This window comes from Rhinoderma darwinii, unplaced genomic scaffold (assembly GCF_050947455.1).
Source record: "Rhinoderma darwinii isolate aRhiDar2 unplaced genomic scaffold, aRhiDar2.hap1 Scaffold_103, whole genome shotgun sequence".
NCBI classification, from domain to species: Eukaryota; Metazoa; Chordata; class Amphibia; order Anura; family Rhinodermatidae; genus Rhinoderma; species Rhinoderma darwinii.
In genome coordinates, this window is record NW_027461912.1 from 1,241,013 (window position 1) to 1,262,538 (window position 21,526).

Consider the following 21,526-nt stretch of genomic DNA (forward strand, 5'->3'; position numbering starts at 1 on the left):
ATGGTAACAACTGTCGCACTGTCACTTACTGTCCTAATGGGACTTTTACCCCTGCAGATATAACAGGTCATGGGCAGCACAGTGACCTTCACCTCACACCTCCACATAAAACTCCTCAGATTGTAATTTGCAGCACCGTGGCATATTTACACACATTATAATTATAAACCTCATACATTATAAACAATAGGGCCTCAACTAATAATCATAATGCTATCACCCTCAGGTTTCGGGTCCCATCAGTTCATTGCCAGTCCTGTACACCATCGTCTTCTTCTTCTCCTGTCTTCTGCTCTTCACTGACTGTCACCCTCAGGGTAACCCACACAATTGTGAAGTCAGACTACGTTGGTGTCCAGTGGGGGAGTTATTATTACCCCCTCCTACCCACTTACTTATCAAAACACTTGATCCTGCTGAAGGATTCACTCAGGTCTTTGGTCTTTACTTTAATCTTTGCTGATGTCATCAAGACTCGGTTTGGTCCTTCTCATCTGTCCGACACCGTCTCCTTTAGTTTACGTCATCATGCTGTACATAGCACCTCATGCTGTGAGCCTGGGGTGAGATCCCACGTAGGCGGATTAGTGGAGTTGTATTGTGACTATCAAACCCTCCGCATCTGTACTCTTCCTCTGGCAAGTTACTTGTCTGGGCGGCCGCTTAGAATTGTGACACTGCCGTCAGTTCATGATAAACGCGTTGTAGTGGCTCAGGCTGCGCCTGCCGCATCTCAGTGATGGAGTTCATCATGTTAAAAGTCTTTTAGTTCATATTTACTGCCACTTGCTGGGGACCCCCAACTCTTTGTCAATTGTTAAAATAAATACTAATCTGGTGATAACATCATCCGCATACACTATAAACGTTGTTCTAAGATCTAACATACAATAATGTCAGGCCCTTAAATGACATCAAACACCTTTATATATATATAAAAGGAAAAACTTCTCTGTTACAATGGACAGTGCACCTAGAAGATGTGTAATTATTGGGTACTTCATTTGCACTTGGTGATACTCTTTCAGCAGGATTTGTACCTTGATCTCAGCTGATTGCCTAGAACATCTCCACCTCACAGAAACATACACAGATCCCACATGTTTATTTGAAAAGTGTCTCAAACCAATTTTTCTTACTCTGATCTGGTTCGTTCTACCTGGGAAGGCCTCTCAAGGTCGGTTCTCTTCATGGGAGGCGGGTATGATAAGGTTGGCACCGGTCTGCCAGGACTGTTCTGTAGGCAAATCAAACAGCTCTAACAGAATTTAGCAGCGACAGCTGTAAAACCTGGGACATACCAATTAGATCTTACCAAATCGATCCTTGCAGTATTGGGGCATATATGAGGTCATACACCATCAATGCAAGTGCCATTAAGAGTGCCTTGGGTGTTACCGGTTTACCTTCCTTTATCCGTCCACATTCTGTCAGAATCTGGTTCTCACGCCTTCCGCTCCCAGTTGGACTCTTCCTGTGGAGAACAAGCTTTTCATAGCCTAATCAGTAATTGATCTTAATCAGATAATTAACTTGAACATTAATAATGACAGATTATGTTAAACGTTCACACTGGTCAGTAACTAAAACTGATACCTACAAACTGATTCTTCTTCTTTATATAAATATCTATACTTACACATATACACTGCACAGAATTCTCTGCTCTAAAATTTTTCTTTCACAACAAAAATAAAAATAAACAAATAAAAATGTTTTCTAATGGGAATATTCCGCTTCTGTACCTTTTATCTGACGCATGACTCTAATAGTCCAATGCTAAGGCTGGTCTAGAACTTTACATAAAACTTAACTTCAGAATTTAATATTCCAACAACACTTCTTAAATACAGTTATTAAACAAACTAACTTTGGGACAACGTCTAGAGAACTGCTAACATCTTATCATTGTACAAACATCAGGTCAATACTTGGGATAACACTGTTCCCCTGTCACTTACACACAACGTCTGCATTGGGGAAGATACCGGCCGGGCTTCAGGCCCCCCTGAGAACAGATCTACACACACGAGCACATTGTCATACACTTCTACCTCGGGTAGTTGTATGTTCTGCAGTCGCTGGGGCGGGTAATCTGGCCGGGCTGCACTTTTCACAGGTACCTTTGCTGTTTTACCTATGTCATGCCGTGCGCACATCATGCCGGCTGCTACAAACCTAGTGGTGGCATTATTGTATCCAGGGACAATCCAATTTACTGATACCTGGCTGCACATATCCTTTTTGTCAGTTCTGTCCTCTCTCGCTCTCTCAATTGGCTTACCCGATGATCCAATAAAGTTCCTACTACCAATGGGCCCATAATTGTGGGCGATGCCAAAAGCGTACCTAGAGTCAGTGTATATGTCGGCCATCTTACCTTTTGCCAGGTTACAAGCCTCAGCGAGCACCTCCAGCTCCGCTCCTTGAGATTAACAAGAAGGTGAGAGTGGTTTCTGGATGATTTACCTGGTGCCTCGTATCCTGTCTTGTACATATTGTATAATAAAATATCTCTTTATTACAAATTTACATTAAAAACCCATGTCACATATAGATAGAACATCTCAAAGGGGTGGCGTCTTCATCCTCTAAAATAAAACCAAATGTTATACACTTCTCCACACTCATCTGATAATCCAGAATACTTTGAGAATCTCACTTTTATCAGGTTCTGCAAATACTTGATTAATACAAAAACAAATAAAAATAAAACATTCCTAAAAACTTTACATCAAATTAACAATGTCCAGACAATTTTTGTTCTGCCTTCTCCCTCATCTAAATCCATAAAGACTCGTGTGAGTGACGTCACCTCTGCCTCCTGTGTAACTTTGCTGGAGGGGGATGGTCTCTTACACAATACCTCATATTGGGTGGAGACTACAGCACAGCTTACCCAGTGCCATATTTACTGTTCTGGAAAGATCTGGAACCATCTACTCAGAAATACCTCAAAATTTAGGTTACTCTCATACACATTTAATCTGGATTACTCATTGGGGTCTCTTACACATTTTTAGATCTCCTGAAACCAAATTAATTAACTCAAAACAAACCAAAATTGTACCTGATCAGAACCTTCACCATTCCCCCCTTTGTGGACTCTGCGAAAGTAATGTAGCAGAGTTCAAAACTACATCTCAATATAACACTAGTTTAACCCCCTGTAATATACAACAGCCTGAAACAAAAATGACTTTTTCCTGACAAATACATTTGATCTTTACAATGACATAATTTATGTGTGAAATCAAAAACAAAACAATTGTAGTTAGTTATTCAATAAAACAGAAAATATTATCTCTGATACTCCCACCACACCTCGAGCCATCCATGCCCCTACTGCTTCCTCATGGGCAGAGCAGAACCCTGCCTCATCGACCTGTTAGATGAGGGTGCAATGTAAGGACTGACTCCTCCTTCCTCTACACCAGCGCTGTCCCACATCCCCGGACCACTTTACTGCAAGCTGGGAACTTCTGGCCATGCCACATGCAGGGAAGGGGGGGGGGTGGAGGAACTATTTTTAGAGGATAACTCATCCCTCTAAAAAGCATGGGACAACAATAACAGTCCATAAGCTTTTGGAAAGGGCTCTTCAGCTCCTTTGCTTTGGGAAAATGGACACCAGCTGCCAGACTCCAACCATCCCTTAAAAAGTGGATTTCCACGCCGTTGCATCCACTCCACCACTGAGGACCCTGTGTGGTAACAATCCTGAATCTTTTTTGTGAACTGTTGCCTACTAGGCACTGGTAACCCTTTATAACGACTCAGAAAAAATAACTGTGTTAACCATTTAAGATTACATTGATAATAACCATTAATTTAAACTATATAAACAATATACCCATAAGCTCCATAATTCCAGGCACCCAAGGGGCCTTACAATAGAATACACTTGTTATGCTACTTTTGACCATAAAACGGCGTTTTGCCATACAGCACAGGCAAGGGGGGACATGTTATTTTGTTTCATTTTTGAGGGGTTAACCCGACGGAAACCTCCGACGGAATCCCTCAACGGAAGGGCAGCGGTGATGTGAACAGGTCCTTAGTGTCGTCTTTTTCTTTATTTTCTATTTGTACATTATACCTGAGATAAATAATTATGGCCCTAGTGTGTTATACATATAAGTGTCTATAACATGTATCAGGAACATATTATCACACCTTTGATTCTTTACAGATGACTGATCCCAGTGAGAAGAAGGAACATGACATATAATCCTGTCAGCAGAAAGAAAGGAATCACAAGACAGGTAATTAATATTTATATTAATTACTGATAACACTCAGGCTAGATATGAGTTCTAGACCCGCAGAGGTGTGATAGTATCTTCCTGGTACATCAGAATATATTTGTTTTTAACATGTATATCTTCTATAGACAATATCTAGTATAACACAACCATATCTCAGGTACAGAGGTGAGGAACATCTCTGTTCTTTACCCTCTGTTTTGTAGTCAGGACTCCCCTTTTATTTTTAATATAATTTTTAATAATTATTCAGTCTTAGATTAACCCTCTCAGGACCAGAATTATTGTTCAATTATTAGTAAAAGAATCTATGAAATTATCGGCAGAATTTAATATAGTCTAATAATTAATAATACCTGTCAATGTTCACGGCCTTTACAGATGACACCTAACTGTCCGTACCAACGGGTCCCTCCACCATCACATTCCTTATTAATCAAATGGCGGTTTATTATACAAAGATTTTTTTCAACACCAATTACACTTAAAGACCAGTATATAATTCATTTTTTTCCAGTTCATGTATTCATGTATTGTATTAAACTGTTTAAATGATGTATTTTTTAGCGTCTATTTATGTTTTAATATCTCGATTTGAGTATTGCAGAGGTTCATATCCGACAGCCTAATAAACAAAAATAAGCATTAATACTCTATCCACTACTCAAGGGTAAAATTGGATCATTATTATCCTCATCCTATCATTGATAACTATCTAACAAACAATGCTGTAAGTACACAACTTACTATTAGAGCAGTGATGTTCTATCACCGACTCTCTGTTTCAGCACCACTTTTGCTGGACAGCTCCACTGTGCTGGATAGCTTTTAGGAAGGACGTGGTATACGTCTGAAACGCGTAGGCACTTTGGAACTACACTCTGTTTTAAACTTGACTACGCTGGACCATCTACTTTTGTCCATTTTTCTAATGTATTTGACCTTGCATTGTTACTGGCAGTATGATGACAAGAAACCCAGGTTTGATGCAGGTTTCTTTTAGTAGGCCGGTAATGTTTGCAAAACGACCAAAAGGAAATACAAAAAACTGTTCTTAGCAGAGAGGCACAGTCACCTAAAATATTACACAAAGTGGCGGCAATTTCAGGCAATGCAGGAAATTGGGTTTTACCAGCTTGGTTTCCTTGGGACAGAGCTCGGACTCTTCCCTGATACAGGGGTAACCCATCGTCTCAGCAACTAAATAACAGGGAGGCTTCACGCAACTTCCACTTGTTACATCCAATGCTGCCTCTTTCACAGCAATCATCTGTGGGGAGGTTCCTGCACTCCACCGCCACGGCAATGGGCCCTTCTCTGGCTTCAGGGCCTACTCAGCCCTGTTGGTACAATAGTTGCTGATTTATGGGTCGCAGCCCTTGCACCTGAACCCATTAGGTGGGATCAGTCGCCTTTTATCAAATTTAAAAACAGCCTTTTGTGAGTTATTCAATGTTCCGACACTGATTAGATGCCCATACTACACTGTTTTTGCACACTAAAGTAAATGTTAAAGACAGTGCCCGAGCCGGTATTCCCGGTGCCTGCAATAAACAGGGTCAGCCACCATTGTCTGAACAGTGTTACATAGCAGTGAGCTTTGCTGATGTGAGCATCTGCACAGCTCAGAACATGTAAGCACAGGTCCTGTGACTAAAACAACACATAAAAATGCTTCCTGGCCACTAGGTGGCAGCATCGCAATGGAAGTATATATGCATATAGTGACCGCTCATCTCCTCTAGTCCTGGACCTATAAATGAAATACAGTGTTAAACATGCATAAGGTTCAAAGCTTAGTGGTTACAGTCTCTCACAGGTGAGGCACATACTTAACAATTGCAGTCTCATACTCAAGGTCCCAGGACTCCCTTCTTTGTCTCAGCCTCTTGTCTTTCTCTTGCTCGGAGACTCCTCTCTACCCGCCTCTTGAACGCTTCCTTGTGGCTCATTACAGTTACAGAAATGCAGCCAAAGGTGCACTTGGCAAGAGCGTACTTATGACTGCAACTCCGGCACTAGCTTACCCTCCAATGGAACTCCGACTATACTCTCTGTGAAATTCATCATGTAAACCTTCCTGCCGTGCCCTCTGCTCACTCCTTGGGCACTCCATACAGCATGCCATCTTTCCTGGGCTGTGACTATCCTGCCAACTATGCCAAAAAATTTAGGAGCGGGTATCAGTTAAGTGCTCGCAGGGTTAGTCATGAAATGATGACAAGAATACCAGATTTGATGCAAATCCTTTTAGTAGGCTAGAATCTATACAAAATGGCCACAATTTCAGGCAATGCAGGCTCACCAGCTTGCCTACCTTTGGACGGAGCTTGGGCTCCTCACTGATACAGTACTAACATCCACTTCAAATCGGGGCTTTTCCTCTTTCTTACCCTTCAACTTATCGCTTTTATGGGGAGGTCCAGGCAACTTCCACCCACCGCCTCAGCAACTCAATCGTAGGGAGGCCCCAGGCAACTTCCACCTGTTATATTCAACGCTGTCTCTATCACAGCAATCATCTGCATGGAGACACTTGTTTGGGCACTCTAGCCAATGCCCAAGGATACGATCCAGAGGAAATGACTCCTTCTAGAGAGGATTGAGGATGTCGCTGATACAGGATGAGCTGATTCCAAACACTGATTGCCTTGGATGCCCAGCCAATCTCCGGACATAATGACAAACGACACCTGAATTTCTCATCATAGCACCACCAAGCTGCACCTCCATGCAGCTTGTGTGCACTAAATATGCTACATTATCTAAGCATGCAAAGAGTACAGCGCCCTTTTCAGGGAAGCGCTGACAAAAAAAATGAGCCATAACCGTGAACCCTTAAAGAGGCTCTGTCACCACATGACGGTACAAGGGCGACAAGGGGCCACACAAACACCCTCCTATCTAATAAATATACAACGACACAATTAAAATTGGAAGGTGCTTGTCACAGCTTTATTAGATGATTTCTTTTACAGAACCTGAGAATATATAAAAAACAAGTATAAACATATCATAAACATAATTAACATATTAACATTATGTGGCTAAGGCCTTGACAACCTCCAAAACATAAATAAAGCAATACCCTTAAACCACTAGCCGTGACCATATAAGCTACAGTGGCGTCACCACGGGTATGCTAAAGCACCACGCTTCCCAGGGTTCGCCCCTTAGAGAAGCCCAAATCCATAGCTTTAAAATAAAACCAATATATTGTGTCAAAGACAGCAATATATAAAAACATAAATAGCGTTGCAAAGAACCCGCCACAGCATGAAAACTTGACTCCTTAAATTTTCATGCGCCGCCACATTTGAAAACCCAACTCCAGGCCTTCTTGGAGGCCAAAATTAAAAACATCCAGGCCCACATCCGTTAGGTGAACCCCATCCTTTCCAATGTATGCGCCCCGATCCTCCAATAGTCGGTGATGAACTACCAACCCACCATTTAGGCGAACAAACTTAGCCACTGTCTTATTAATCTTAACTCTGGTCCTATTCAGCGCCGACACTGACTGCGCATTGCGCCATTTTACCCGCTGTACAATTTCGGACCAGATAATCAAAAGCCGAGGATGGGTGTCTACAAAACATAAGAAGTCCCTCTTAATGTTCTCAATGAGGTTCCGCATGGGATAACTCCCGATGTAATTACCCCCTGCATGAATTATCAAGATGTCGGGTAGACCCCAGGACCTAACCGCATCCTGAAACAAAGGCCTTACCTGATCCCAGGTCAGGCTACAAACTCCGAACCAGTGTACCTCCACCTCATCCGGATCTAAACCCAAATACCTACCATTCGGACGCACACGGGCACTCCTTTCAGCCCAGTAAATATAGGAATGGCCAAGAAGCCAAACCACACATTTGGCAGAACCTGAAAGCAACAGAAAATTAGTCACACAGAAAAAGAATGACATCCCCCCCACACAAAATAAACCCAAGATAAAGAAATCAACATTCCAGCAAATGCAGCCTAACATAGGAACGAAAGCGGCTGGACTCCCAGCGGCCAATCCTCTTAACTGAAGCAGTGTCGAGCCCAAAACGAGAATCCTCAGTAGCAGCTCCAATCCTAAAAGAATGAGAGCTGTAATCCAGATGTGAAAGGCCCAACCCTTGTACGCATTTCTTAAAGACAGCAATAAATTGATATCTGGACAACGCTGAACCATCCGCATGCACCAGCAAAGAGGAAAATCCCTGAGGACACACAGCCATGAAACGCAGAAAACACCCCACTGGGCACGATTCCCCCTCATGAATTTTAGTCAAACAAATCTCAAAACCTTTTCCATTCCTGTCAGTTTTTGAATGATACAACATTATTCTCAACACACTATCCTGAAAAAAACACATCGGTTACTTGAATACCGCCCTGCACCCGTTTTGAGGGACTAACCAATTCGCCAACCCTAAAAGCCCCATAGAAAGCCCAAGAGAAAGCCAATTGAAACAACAACCTCTCATAATCTGAATGGGATATCCTGTGCAACTGAGAAAATGTCCCTCCAACATTGCAAAATACACGGGCCCACGCTTATCCTGCCCGACATGCCCTTTTTGAAAACCCTGCAGAGCCCGCTGTATCAAAAAATGCTTAGTAACATCCGTACAACCAATTAACTTAAAGAAAAAGGAAACTGCCGCTACCGACTTAACAACAGAGGAAGCTGAAGATCCACTCTCCATAAGAGATAACAAAAAACAAAACATCCCCTCTAAGGCACTAAAAGGACTCCCTTGACTACACCACGAATCATCCAGCTGGAACCATCTCACCCAGATCTTGGTATAAGCATCCCACGTAGCAGGGGCCAGCGAACGCTTCGCCCAACATATCAGACGAGCGACACCACCCTCCAAAGGTGCTCGGGGCAAGAAACCGGATCCCTCTCCGCTTCTGGAGGTAGCCAACGGAAACAATCCCACTGCAATCGAGATAAAGCATACGCAATGTCATTGAAAACTCCAGGAACATGATGAGCCCTAAATAGAATGTTCCATCTCAAACACAGCAGGACCAACTGGCGTAGCACTGTGATCACCGGGGGGGAATTGGCGGACAAACTATTAATAGCGCACACGACCGCCTTGTTATCACAGTGAAAAACCACTGACCGATTGGACAAAAGCGGTCCCCAAATTTCCACCGCAACAAGAATGGGAAACAACTCCAGAAAACAAAGATTACCCGTCAAACCACACTCCCTCCACTCTAGTGGCCACGTACCAACACACCATTTTCCCTGACAATACGCCCCGAAACCGATAGAAACTTAAGCATCAGTACACAATTGCATCTCCACATTCGAAACTCCCTCTGCAATCCATAATGATCTGCCGTTATATTCTACCAAAAAGGAATCCCAAACCCTCAAATCCGCCTTATGCTCCTTGCCAAGGCGAATAAAATGGTGGGGACATCTAACACCAGCAGTTGCTTGTGCTAAGTGCCTACAAAAAACACGGCCCATGGGCATAATTCTTTCAGGCTAAATTGAGTTTCCCCAATAAAGATTGAAGGAGCCGCAGGGTGATTTTTGTTCTCACCAGAGCCTCCTGCACCGTTGCCCGCAGATCAATAAGTTTTGCCTCTGGCAACCTACATTCCATTGCCTGGGAATCAATTTCAATTCCCAAAAAACAGGTCGTTGTGGTTGGTCCTTCTGTTGTTTCAAATGCCAACGGAACCCCAAAGTCAACAAAAACATCCATCACTGCCCATAACAATATTGCACACGACGGCCGAGCCGCAGGGCCCACACAAAAGAAGTCATCCAAATAATGAATAACTGCTTTAGAGCCGGCTCGTTCACGGACCACCCACTCCAAAAACATGCTGAAGGCTTCGAAATAGGCACAAGAAATAGAGCACCCCATAGGAAGGCACCTATCAATATAAAAAAGGCCATCAAACGAGCACCCCAGCAAGTGCATGGAATCTGGGTGCACCGGCAAAAGGCAAAATGCAGACTCCACATCCACCTTAGCCATAAGCGCCCCTTGCCCCGCCGTCCTAACCAAATGAACCGCCTCATCAAATGACGTATAGGAAACCCGCATCAAAGACTCATCGATATCATCATTTACCGAAGAACCCTTCGGATAAGATAAATGATGTATAAGCCGAAATTTGCCCGCCTCCTTCTTGGGGACAATCCCCAGCGGGGAGACACGCAAATTGGAAATAGGAACATCAGAAAAGGGGCCTAACATTCTACCCAACAAAACTTCCTTCCGCAACTTCTCTCGTACCAGTTCTGGATGATCCCGCACCGAACGCAGTTTATTAGCCATCAAAACACCCACCCCCGCGGAGAACGGAATCCTAAATCCGTCCACAAAACCGTTCAATAACAGCTGTGCCCTCTCATTGTCGGGGTACCTCTTTAGCCAAGGCGTCATAGCGTCGAGGTTCACTGGACTCACCCCCTTTAGCAGAACCATCCCCTGGCTTCGTCGTGCTTCCTCGTGCCCGCTTAAAACACTTGAATACGGGGTGGTTACCACCCCTACACCCGGCACATTCGTGTCTATAGACACAATTAGTTCCCCATTTACAGGTGCTCTCGTTGTAGAGTCAGCAGACCCCTTTTTTAAAACTCCCCGATGAACCCGCTGATCTAGACCCGCCGGGTGAGGACTGAAAGGGGTTATGCAAACCCGCGACTTCAACATGACCCCCCTGACCAGCCCCCTTTGGTGTAGTCATAAGGTGCAGCCAAAAGCTTATGTTCTTATGATCCCACCGCAGGGATGACTGAACCGCCATACGCTGACGACACTGCTCATCATATTTAAGCCAAGCAGTACCCTCATACGTTCTATAAGCCTCCCAAATAGAATTCAAGTAATAAAATAAACCGGAACAATGTTCTGGGCATTTCTCCCCTATAACGCTAGCCATGATGGAAAAAGCTTGTAGCCAATTCCCAAATGTGCGCGGAATCAGCCTATACTGTCTTCTCTCCTCATCCTCCTCCTTACGATGTTCCTTGCCCTTTTCCCACCGTTCCACACTAAATCGCTCCAACGGCAATAAAGTAAAAATATCCAAATTCTCCCTTTTCCAAATCTTTTCACGGATCTCTGGCTTTAAGTGGGCCCCTAATGGTCCTTCAAAGCAAATGTACATGCTCCCCTTTGCAGTATCCAAAACTGGCAAGGGCTTATTAGCCCCATCTACCTTCTCCGTCTGGACCCCGGCATATAAGGCGTTAAATGACGAAGAGCCTTCCTCAGCACTCGCAGTACTCTCCCTACGAGAACCCCCCTCTAACTGTCCCTGCGCTGACCAAGCTCCAACGGGACCTGCTAGCTGTGACCCACGAGAAGTATCAACTGAAGCTAACAACTGACGTAACCCATCTAACAAATTTCCCCAAACTCCACTCGTGACTGACAAATCCCCCGTAGAACCGCAACCTACAGGTACTAGCCCCACTAGACTACTCTCATTACTAAAATTACTGCCCACGTGTATGGTGTGTAAACGCTGTGACTCATCAGAAGGCTGCCCGTCGCCAGACACTAACGGGGCCATCCGTCCTGAATCCACCGAAGCCGTCTCCTGACCGATCATCCTAGGCACCCCGAGTGCCCGCCGCAAAGCATCGGCCGCTTCTACACCGGACTCCCGTCCCGACAACACCTGGAATGGCAAATAAACAGACAAAACACCTGCTACCTGGCCAACGTCACCCTCAGGAGGCGCTGGATGATGCACATTTTGTACATATTCAGCAGTCAGTGCAGACCTACCACTACTGCTGCTATAACGAAAATGGCCAGGAGGTGGCGCAGGCCTGCCACCACGATGTAATAATTTTCCTGAACAGCAGGTGGCGCTAGCCTACCACCGACACTGCAATGTTCCGAACGGCGACTAGATGGCGCCAAATCACCCATGCTAACGGGTGTAATAAGCATACTGGCCCCTGACCCAGCAGATGGCGCTCTAGCAGCGCTGAAGGCACTCACCGTGACAGCCGCAGAGTCCTGGCTTGCTTCCGGCCCCACAGAAGAACTCCTGACAGGCTCCCTGAACGAGCCCACCACACTGGAAAGGAGGGGGACTGCTCCCCGCCGCTGCACCACCGCTTCCCTCAACGTCCATCTCCAAGTGGCTCCTCAGGCACACCGACTGTGCTGCGCTGACCCCGACTGGACACCCAGCGAACCGCACCTCGGCCTCTCACTCCAGGCCTCTCCACTGCTGCTGCCGCTCCCGACACCGCCATGGCTCCAGTCCCCGACACCGGAACAACGCCACCGTCGCCAGCCACCGGATCTGTCACACCAGGGACCACTACCGCGGAAACAGATAAGGGGGAAGTCACACTCCTCCGTCTGCGCCGGGGGGCTGGGGAAGCAGAGGGGCTCAAGCGTTCAAGAGGCTGTGAACGCCGGGCTCTGGGGGGATGCCCCGCCGGGGAGCCTGCTAAAGCCCCTAGCTGCTCCTGGACCCACTCCAGCCCCTTATCAGCTGCCTCCTCCCTAACCCTAACAATTAACTGCTCTAAACCCTCCATAACTCTAGGCCCTAAAACTGACCAGAAAACAGCTACCCTGACACTGGCTGCACACCTCTATTCTTGACAAAAAATTTTAAGCCATAACATGGCTTCCCTTCTTATCCCACTATATATACATCCCATTAACTCCACCCCCAATGCTCACAACCCCCTAGCACAATTCCTGACTCAAACCCACCCACCAACCTATAACCAAAAATACCCCTCTAAATGACCCCTTGCAGGTCCAGACCCATCATGACCGCCCTCTGCCCAGCTCTGCTTAGCTCTGGGCTCACATTATAAGTGGCCTATCGTCTACATAATATGATCGGCGCTGTAATGTAGATTACAGCAGTGTTTTTTATTTAGAAAAACAATCATTTTTGAAGGAGTTATGACCTATTTTAGCTTCATGCTAATGAGTTTCTTAATGGACAACTGGGCGTGTTTTACTTTTTGACCAAGTGGGCGTTGTGGAGAGAAGTGTATGGCGCTGACCAATCATTGACCAATCAGCGTCATACACTTCTCCCCATTCATTTACACAGCACATAGTGATATAGCTATATCGCTATGTGCAGCCACATAAACACATTATAACGTTATTCAAGTGTCCTGAAAGTGAATATACATTACCTCCAGCCAGGACGTCATGTCTATTCACAATCCTGACACTTATGTAGCGTCTCTGTGATATTTACAGCAAGGCTATCTCGTTTTAAATGACAGGTTACATCGTACAGGTCTTTACCACTTTGAAATTTTTCTCAGACCCTCTCTCAAAACTAAGCTTCTTGTCCACAATACGCTCTTTGTCCACGATTACGTGATCCACTGAAAACAAATATCACAAATTCTCGTCTGTGGATCTTGTCCCCTATATTGGTGGACAGGTAAATTCCCAGAGGAGCCACACAACAGAATAATAAGCCACAAAAGGTTAATCTGTACAAACCATCTAGTCAGGCGGGGTATTAACCTACTGGCTTTACTGGCAGAGCTTATACTCCACACTTTGCCACCCAAACAAGCCCAAGTTGTCCTTTAAAACAGAGAACAAATCCACATCCGTCAACACATTTGTGCTTGACTACGCAGCCAAACATGAATGTGACTCACCACTCACAGGAATCCTGGCATCACCCAAGGGTGCCTCCAAGATTGTTCCAGCAGCTGGACGACCAGTCTTTTGACCGTGGTCAGCTGCAGATCCCAATGATGCAATAGGAGGCAGTCTTCGTCCGTATCCTATGACAACGGGGTTTAGCCATACAGCACAGGAAAGGGGGGGCATGTTATTTTGTTTCATTTTTGAGGGGTTAACCCGACGGAAACCTCAGACGGAATCCCTCAACGGAAGGGCAACGGTAATGTGAACAGGTCCTTAGTGTCGTCTTTTTCTTTATTTTCTATTTGTACATTATACCTGAGATAAATAATTATGGCCCTAGTGTGTTATACATATAAGTGTCTATAACATGTATCAGGAACATATTATCACACCTTTGATTCTTTACAGATGACTGATCCTAGTGAGAAGAAGGAACGTGACATATAATCCTGTCAGCAGCAAGAAAGGAATCACAGAGGTGTGATAGTATCTTCCTGATACATCAGAATATATGTGTTTTTAACATGTATATCTTCTATAGACAATATCTAGTATAACACAACCATATCTCAGGTACAGAGGTGAGGAACATCTCTGTTCTTTACCCTCTGTTTTGTAGTCAGAACTCCCCTTTTATTTTTAATATAATTTTTAATAGCTATTCAGTCTTAGATTAACCCTTTCAGGACCAGGCTAAGTTTCATTTTTATGTTTTTGTTTTTTTCTTCCCCGCCTTCCAAAAGTCATAACTCTTTTATTTTTTCGTTGACACAGCCATATGAGGGCTTAATTTTTACGGGACAAATTGTACCATATCTCAGGTACAGAGGTGAGGAACATGTCTATTATTTTACCCTCTGTTCTCTAAAGTCAGAAATCCACCTATTATTTCAAATAGAATAAAATTGTTATGGTCCTTTTGGCCATAAAATTTGGCATGAGGGGAGGCTAGTGAGGGCGAGTAATGTATTTGACCTTGCATTGTTACTGGCAGTATGATGACAAGAAACCCAGGTTTGATGCAGGTTTCTTTTAGTAGGCCGGTAATGTTTGCAAAAGGACCAAAAGTAAATACAAAAAACTGTTCTTAGCAGAGAGGCACAGTCACTTAAAATATTACACAAAATGGCGGCAATTTCAGGCAATGCAGGAAATGGGGTTTTACCAGCTTGGTTTTCTTGGGACAGAGCTCAGACTCTTCCCTGATACAGGGGTAACCCATCGTCTCAGCAACTAAACAACAGGGAGGCTTCACGCAACTTCCACTTATTACATCCAATGCTGCCTCTTTCACAGCAATCATCTGTGGGGAGGTTCCTGCACTCCACCGCCACAGCAATGGGCCCTCTCTGGCTTCAGGGCCTACTCAGACCTGCTGGCACAATAGTTGCTGATTTATGGGTCACAGCCCTTGCACCTGAACCCATTAGGTGGGAACAGTCGCCTTTTATCAAATTTAAAAACAGCCCCTTTGTGAGTTATTCAATGTTCCGACACTGATTACTTGCCCATACTACACTGTTTTTGCACACTAAAGTAAATATTAAAGACAGTGCCCGAGCCGGTTTTCCCGGTGCCTGCAATAAACAGGGTCAGCCACCATTGTCTGAACAGTGTTACATAGCAGTGAGCTTTACTGACGTGAGCATCTGCACAGCTCAGAACATGTAAGCACAGGTCCTGTGACTAAAACAACACATAAAAATGCTTCCTGTCCACTAGGTGGCAGCATCACAATGGAAGTGCATATGCATATAGTGACCGCTCATCTCCGCTCAAAAGAAAAATTAACGGGACGGCAGGCGGGACAAAATTTTTCAAGGCATAAAATGACTTCCCTGCTTATCCCACTATATAAACATCCCCTTAACTCCACCCCCAATGCTCACAACCCCCTAGCACAATTCCTGACTCAAACCCACCAACCAACCTATAACCAAAATACCCCTCTAAATGACCCCTTGCATGCCCAGACCCGTCATGACCGCCCTCTGCCCAGCTCTGCTTAGCTCTGGGCTCACATGACGGTACAAGGGCGACAAGGGGCCACACAAACACCCTCCTATCTAATAAATATACGACACAATTAAAATTGGAAGGTGCTTGTCACAGCTTTATTAGATGATTTCTTTTACAGAACCTGAGAATATATAAAAAACAAGTATAAACATATCATAAACATAATTAACATATTAACATTATGTGGCTAAGTCCTTGACAACCTCCAAAACATAAATAAAGCAATACCCTTAAACCACTAGCCGTGACCATATAAGCTACAGTGGCGTCACCACGAGTACGCTAAAGCACCACGCTTCCCAGGGTCCGCCCCTTAGAGAAGCCCAAATCCATAGCTTTAAAATAAAACCAATATATTGCGTCAAAGACAGCAATATATAAAAACATAAATAGCGTTGCCAAGGACCCGCCACAGCATGAAAACTTGACTCCTTAAATTTTCATGCGCCGCCACATTTGGAAACCCAACTCCAGGCCTTCTTGGAGGCCAAAATTAAAAACATCCAGGCCCACATCCGTTAAGTGAACCCCATCCTTTCCAATGTACGCGCCCCGATCCTCCAACAGTCGGTGATGAACTAACAACCCACCATTTAGGCGAATAAACTTGGCCACTGTCTTATTAATCTTAACTCTGGTCCTATTCAGCGCCGACACTGACTGCGCATTGCACAATTTTACCCGCTGTACAATTTTGGACCAGATAATCAAAAGCCCAGGATGGGTGTCTACAAAACATAAGAAGTCCCTCTTAATGGTCTTAATGAGTTTCTGCATGGGATAACTCCCGATGTCATTACCCCCTGCATGAATTATCAAGATGTCAGGTAGACCCCAGGACCTAACCGCATCCTGAAACAAAGGCCTTACCTGATCCCAGGTCAGGCCACAAACTCCGAACCAGTGTACCTCCACCTCATCCGGATCTAAACCCAAATACCTACCATTCGGACGCACACGGGCACTCCTTTCAGCCCAGTAAATATAGGAATGGCCAAGAAGCCAAACCACACATTTTGCAGAACCTGAAAGCAACAGAAAATTAGTCACACAGAAAAAGAATGACATCCCCCCCACACAAAATAAACCCAAGATAAAGAAATCAACATTCCAGCAAATGCAGCCTAACATAGGAACGAAAGCGGCTGGACTCCAAGAGGCCAATCCTCTTAACTGAAGCAGTGTCGAGCCCAAAACGAGAAGCCTCAGTAGCAGCTCCAATCCTAAAAGAACGAGAGCTATAATCCAGATGTGAAAGGCCCTACCCTTGTACGCATTTCTTAAAGACAGCAATAAATTGATATCTGGACAACGCTGAACCATCCGCAAGCACCAGCAAAGAGGAAAATCCCTGAGTACACACAGCCATGAAATGCAGAAAACACCCCACTGGGCACGATTCCCCCTCATGAATTTAAGTCAAACAAATCTCAAAACCTTTTCCATTCCTGTCAGTTTTTGAATGATACAACATTATTCTCAACACACTATCCTGAAAAAAACACATCGGTTACTTGAATACCGCCCTGCACCCGTTTTGAGGGACTAACCAAAATTCGCCAACCCTAAAAGTCCCATAGAAAGCCCAAGAGAAAGCCAATTGAAACAACAACCTCTCATAATCTGAATGGGATATCCTGTGCAACTGAGAATAAAGTCCCTCCAACATTGCAAAAGACACGGGCCCACGCTTATCCTGCCCGACATGCCCTTTTTGAAAACCCTGCAGAGCCCGCCGTATCAAGAAATGCTTAGTAACATCCGTACAACCAATTAACTTAAAGAAAAAGGAAAGTGCCGCTATCGACTTAACAACAGAGGAAGCTGAAGATCCACTCTGCATAAGAGATAACAAAAAACAAAACATCCCATCTAAGGCACTAAAAGGACTCCCTTGACTACACCACGAATCCTCCAGCTGGAACCATCTCACCCAGATCGTGGTATAAGCATCCCACGTAGCAGGGGCCAGCGTACGCTTCGCCCACCATATCAGAAGAGCGACACCACCCTCCAAAGGTGCTCGGGGCAATAAACCAGATCCCTCTCCGCCTCTGGAGCTAGCCAACGGAAACTATCCCATTGCAATCGAGATAAAGCATCTGCAATGTCATTGGAAACTCCAGGAACATGATGAGCCCTAAATAGAATGTTCCATCTCAAACACAGCAGGACCAACTGGCGTAGCACTGTGATTACCGGGGGGGAATTGGCGGACAAACTATTAATAGCGCACACGACCACCATGTTATCACAGTAAAAAACCACAGACCGATTGGACAAAAGCTGTCCCCAAATTTCCACTGCAACAAGAATGGGAAACAACTCCAGAAAACAAAGATTACCCGTCAAACCACACTCCCTCCACTCTAGTGGCCAAGTACCAACACACCATTTTCCCTGAAAATACGCCCCGAAACCGATAGAAGCGGAAGCATCAGTACACAATTGCATCTCCACATTCGAAACTCCCTCTGCAATCCATAATGATCGCCGTTATATTCTACCAAAAAGGAATCCCAAACCCTCAAATCCGCCTTATGCTCCTTGCCAAGGCGAATAAAATAGTGGGGACATCTAACACCAGCAGTTGCTTGTGCTAAGCGCCTACAAAAAACATGGCCCATGGGCATAATTCTACAGGCAAAATTGAGTTTCCTCAATAAAGATTGCAGGAGCCGCAAGGTGATTTTTGTTCTCACCAGAGCCTCCTGCACCGTTGCTCGCAGATGAATAAGTTTTGCCTCTGGCAACCTACATTCCATTGCCTGGGAATCAATTTCAATTCCCAAAAAACAGATCGTACTGGTTGGTCCTTCGGTTTTTTCAAACGCCAACGGAACCCCAAAGTCAACAAAAACATCCATCATTGCCCATAACACTATTGCACACGACGGCCGAGCCGCAGGGCCCACACAAAAAAAGTCATCCAAATAATGAATAACTGCTTTAGAGCCGGCTCGTTCATGGACCACCCACTCCAAAAACGTGCTGAAGGCTTCGAAATAGGCACAAGAAATAGAGCACCCCATAGGAAGGCACCTATCAATATAAAAAAGGCCATCAAACGAGCACCCCAGCAAGTGCATGGATTCTGGGTGCACCGGCAAAAGGCGAAATGCAGACTCCACATCCACCTTAGCCATAAGCGCCCCTTGCCCCGCCGTCCTAACCAAATGAACCGCCTCATTAAATGACGTACCGAACGCAGATTATTAGCCATCAAAACACCCACCCCCGGGGAGAACGGAATCCTAAATCCGTCCCCAAAACCGTTCAATAACAGCTGCGCCCTCTCATTGTCGGGGTACCTCTTTAGCCAAGGCGTCATAGCGTCGAGGTTTACTGGACTCACCTCCTTTAGCAGAACCATCCCCTGGCTTCGCCGTGCCTCCTCGTGCCCGCTTAAAACACTTGAAGATGGGGTGGTTACCACCCCCACACCCGGCACATTCGTATCTATAGACACAATTAGTTCCCCATTTACAGGTGCTCTCGTTGTAGAGTCAGCAGACCCCTTTCTTAAAACTCCCCGACGAACCCGCTGATCTAGACCCGCCGGGTGACGACTGAAAGGGGTTATGCAAACTTGTGACTTCAACATGACCCCCCTGACCAGCCCCCTTTGGTGTAGTCATAAGGTGCAGCCAAAAGCTTATGTTCTTATGATCCCACCGCAGGGATGACTGAACCGCCATACGCTGACGACACTGCTCATCATATTTAAGCCAAGCAGTACCCTCATACGTTCTATAAGCCTCCCAAATAGAATTCAAGTAATAAAATAAACCGGAACAATGTTCTGGGCATTTCTCCCCTATAACGCTAGCCATGATGGAAAAAGCTTGTAGCCAATTCCCAAATGTGCGCGGAATCAGCCTATACCGTCTTCTCTCATCATCCTCCTCCTTACGATGTTCCTTGCCCTTTTCCCACCGTTCCACACTAAATCGCTCCAACGGCAATAAAGTAAAAATATCCAAATTCTCCCTTTTCCATATATTTTCACGGAGCTCTGGCTTTAAGTGGGTCCCTAATGGTCCTTCAAAGCGAATGTACATGCTCCCCTTTGCAGTATCCGTAATTGGCAAGGGCTTATTAGCCCCATCTACCTTCTCCGTCTGGACCCCGGCATCTAAGGCGTTAAATGACGAAGAGCCTGCCTCAGCACTCGCAGTACTCTCCCTACGAGCACCCCCCTCTAACTGTCCCTGCACTGACCAAGCTCCAACGGGACCTGCTAGCTGTGACCCACGAGAAGTATCAACTGAAGCTAACAACTGACGTAACCCATCTAACAAATTTCCCCAAACTCCACTCGTGACTGACAAATCCCCCGTAGAACCGCAACCTACAGGTACTGGCCCCACTAGACTACTCTCATGACCTGCCTAAGTAGAGTCGTGTGTTAGTGAACCTTCACTTATCCCTTCCTATCCCTCCACCCCCACCTTTTAGAAAAGACACGTGACACCGAGGTTGGATGTGAAATGGCCACAGCAGCCGTTTATTAATTTCACAGTTTTATAAAATACCATTTAAATCCGAAACATTCGGATAACTAATTAGGAATCCAACCAGAGAATTCCTTCTAATAATTCACATGACCCAACATGGGTCAGAATCATAAATAACAATTTAACGTTAACATTAATCCGAGCAGGGGAAGTCCTTGAAGCCATTTTAGATATTCCTTTTTAAACACCCCGAGTTAGCCATCTGCAACCACCACCAACCAATTACCTCCAGCCGTAAACCAGCTCGAAGGCACCGCTCACCTCTGCAGATGGCTCCAACCACCAGAAGACCACTTCAAAGGGATAACACCCGATGAAGTCTTCAACCATGTACCTTTTTTGGGGGACGCATACCCCCGATGCGACCCCCCCACCATTTTGTACTGATTGACCTCAAGGACTCCCCCCGCCACAGCGAAACAGGCCTTGACCACCTTAAGCCTGTGAGTTCCGCCACACCACCACCGCCCTTTCAATTCCCTCTGCTATTGCCAGGCTCCACAGATTGATCCCAACCTCGGTCAAATGAACCCCATCACTCCTCCAGTAGTTCCCCACTCCTGACTCCAAATCCCTGTGTCGCACGCAAATGCCCCCATTTTTGGCTACAAAACGGGACACCGCCCGATTAACTTTAATGCGAGCCTTATTGACTCGTTCCACTGACCTAGCCAGTCGCCAATGTTTCCTTGGGACAATGTCCGACCACACTATCACCAACCTGGGATAAGAAACCCACAAACACAACATATCATGTTTAATATCCCGCACCAACTCACGAAAGGGGCGGACCCCCAAGTCATTCTCACCCACGTGCAATACCAAGACCTCTGCAACCCTATCCAGCCGGGAATATGTCTGGAATTCCGCTAACACCCTGCTCCATGACATACCTCTAAATCCCAGCCAATGCAAAACCGCATCCTGCCGCGGAATGCGCAACTGGCGACCGTCCGGGCGGACGTCCGCCCTCAAAGCCCCCCAATGCACGTAAGAGTGGCCCAACAACCACACCAGACATGGAGGCGTATCTGAAACGGAAAAGAAAATTAGATACCAACACACAAACATTTTTCAACCGCTAACA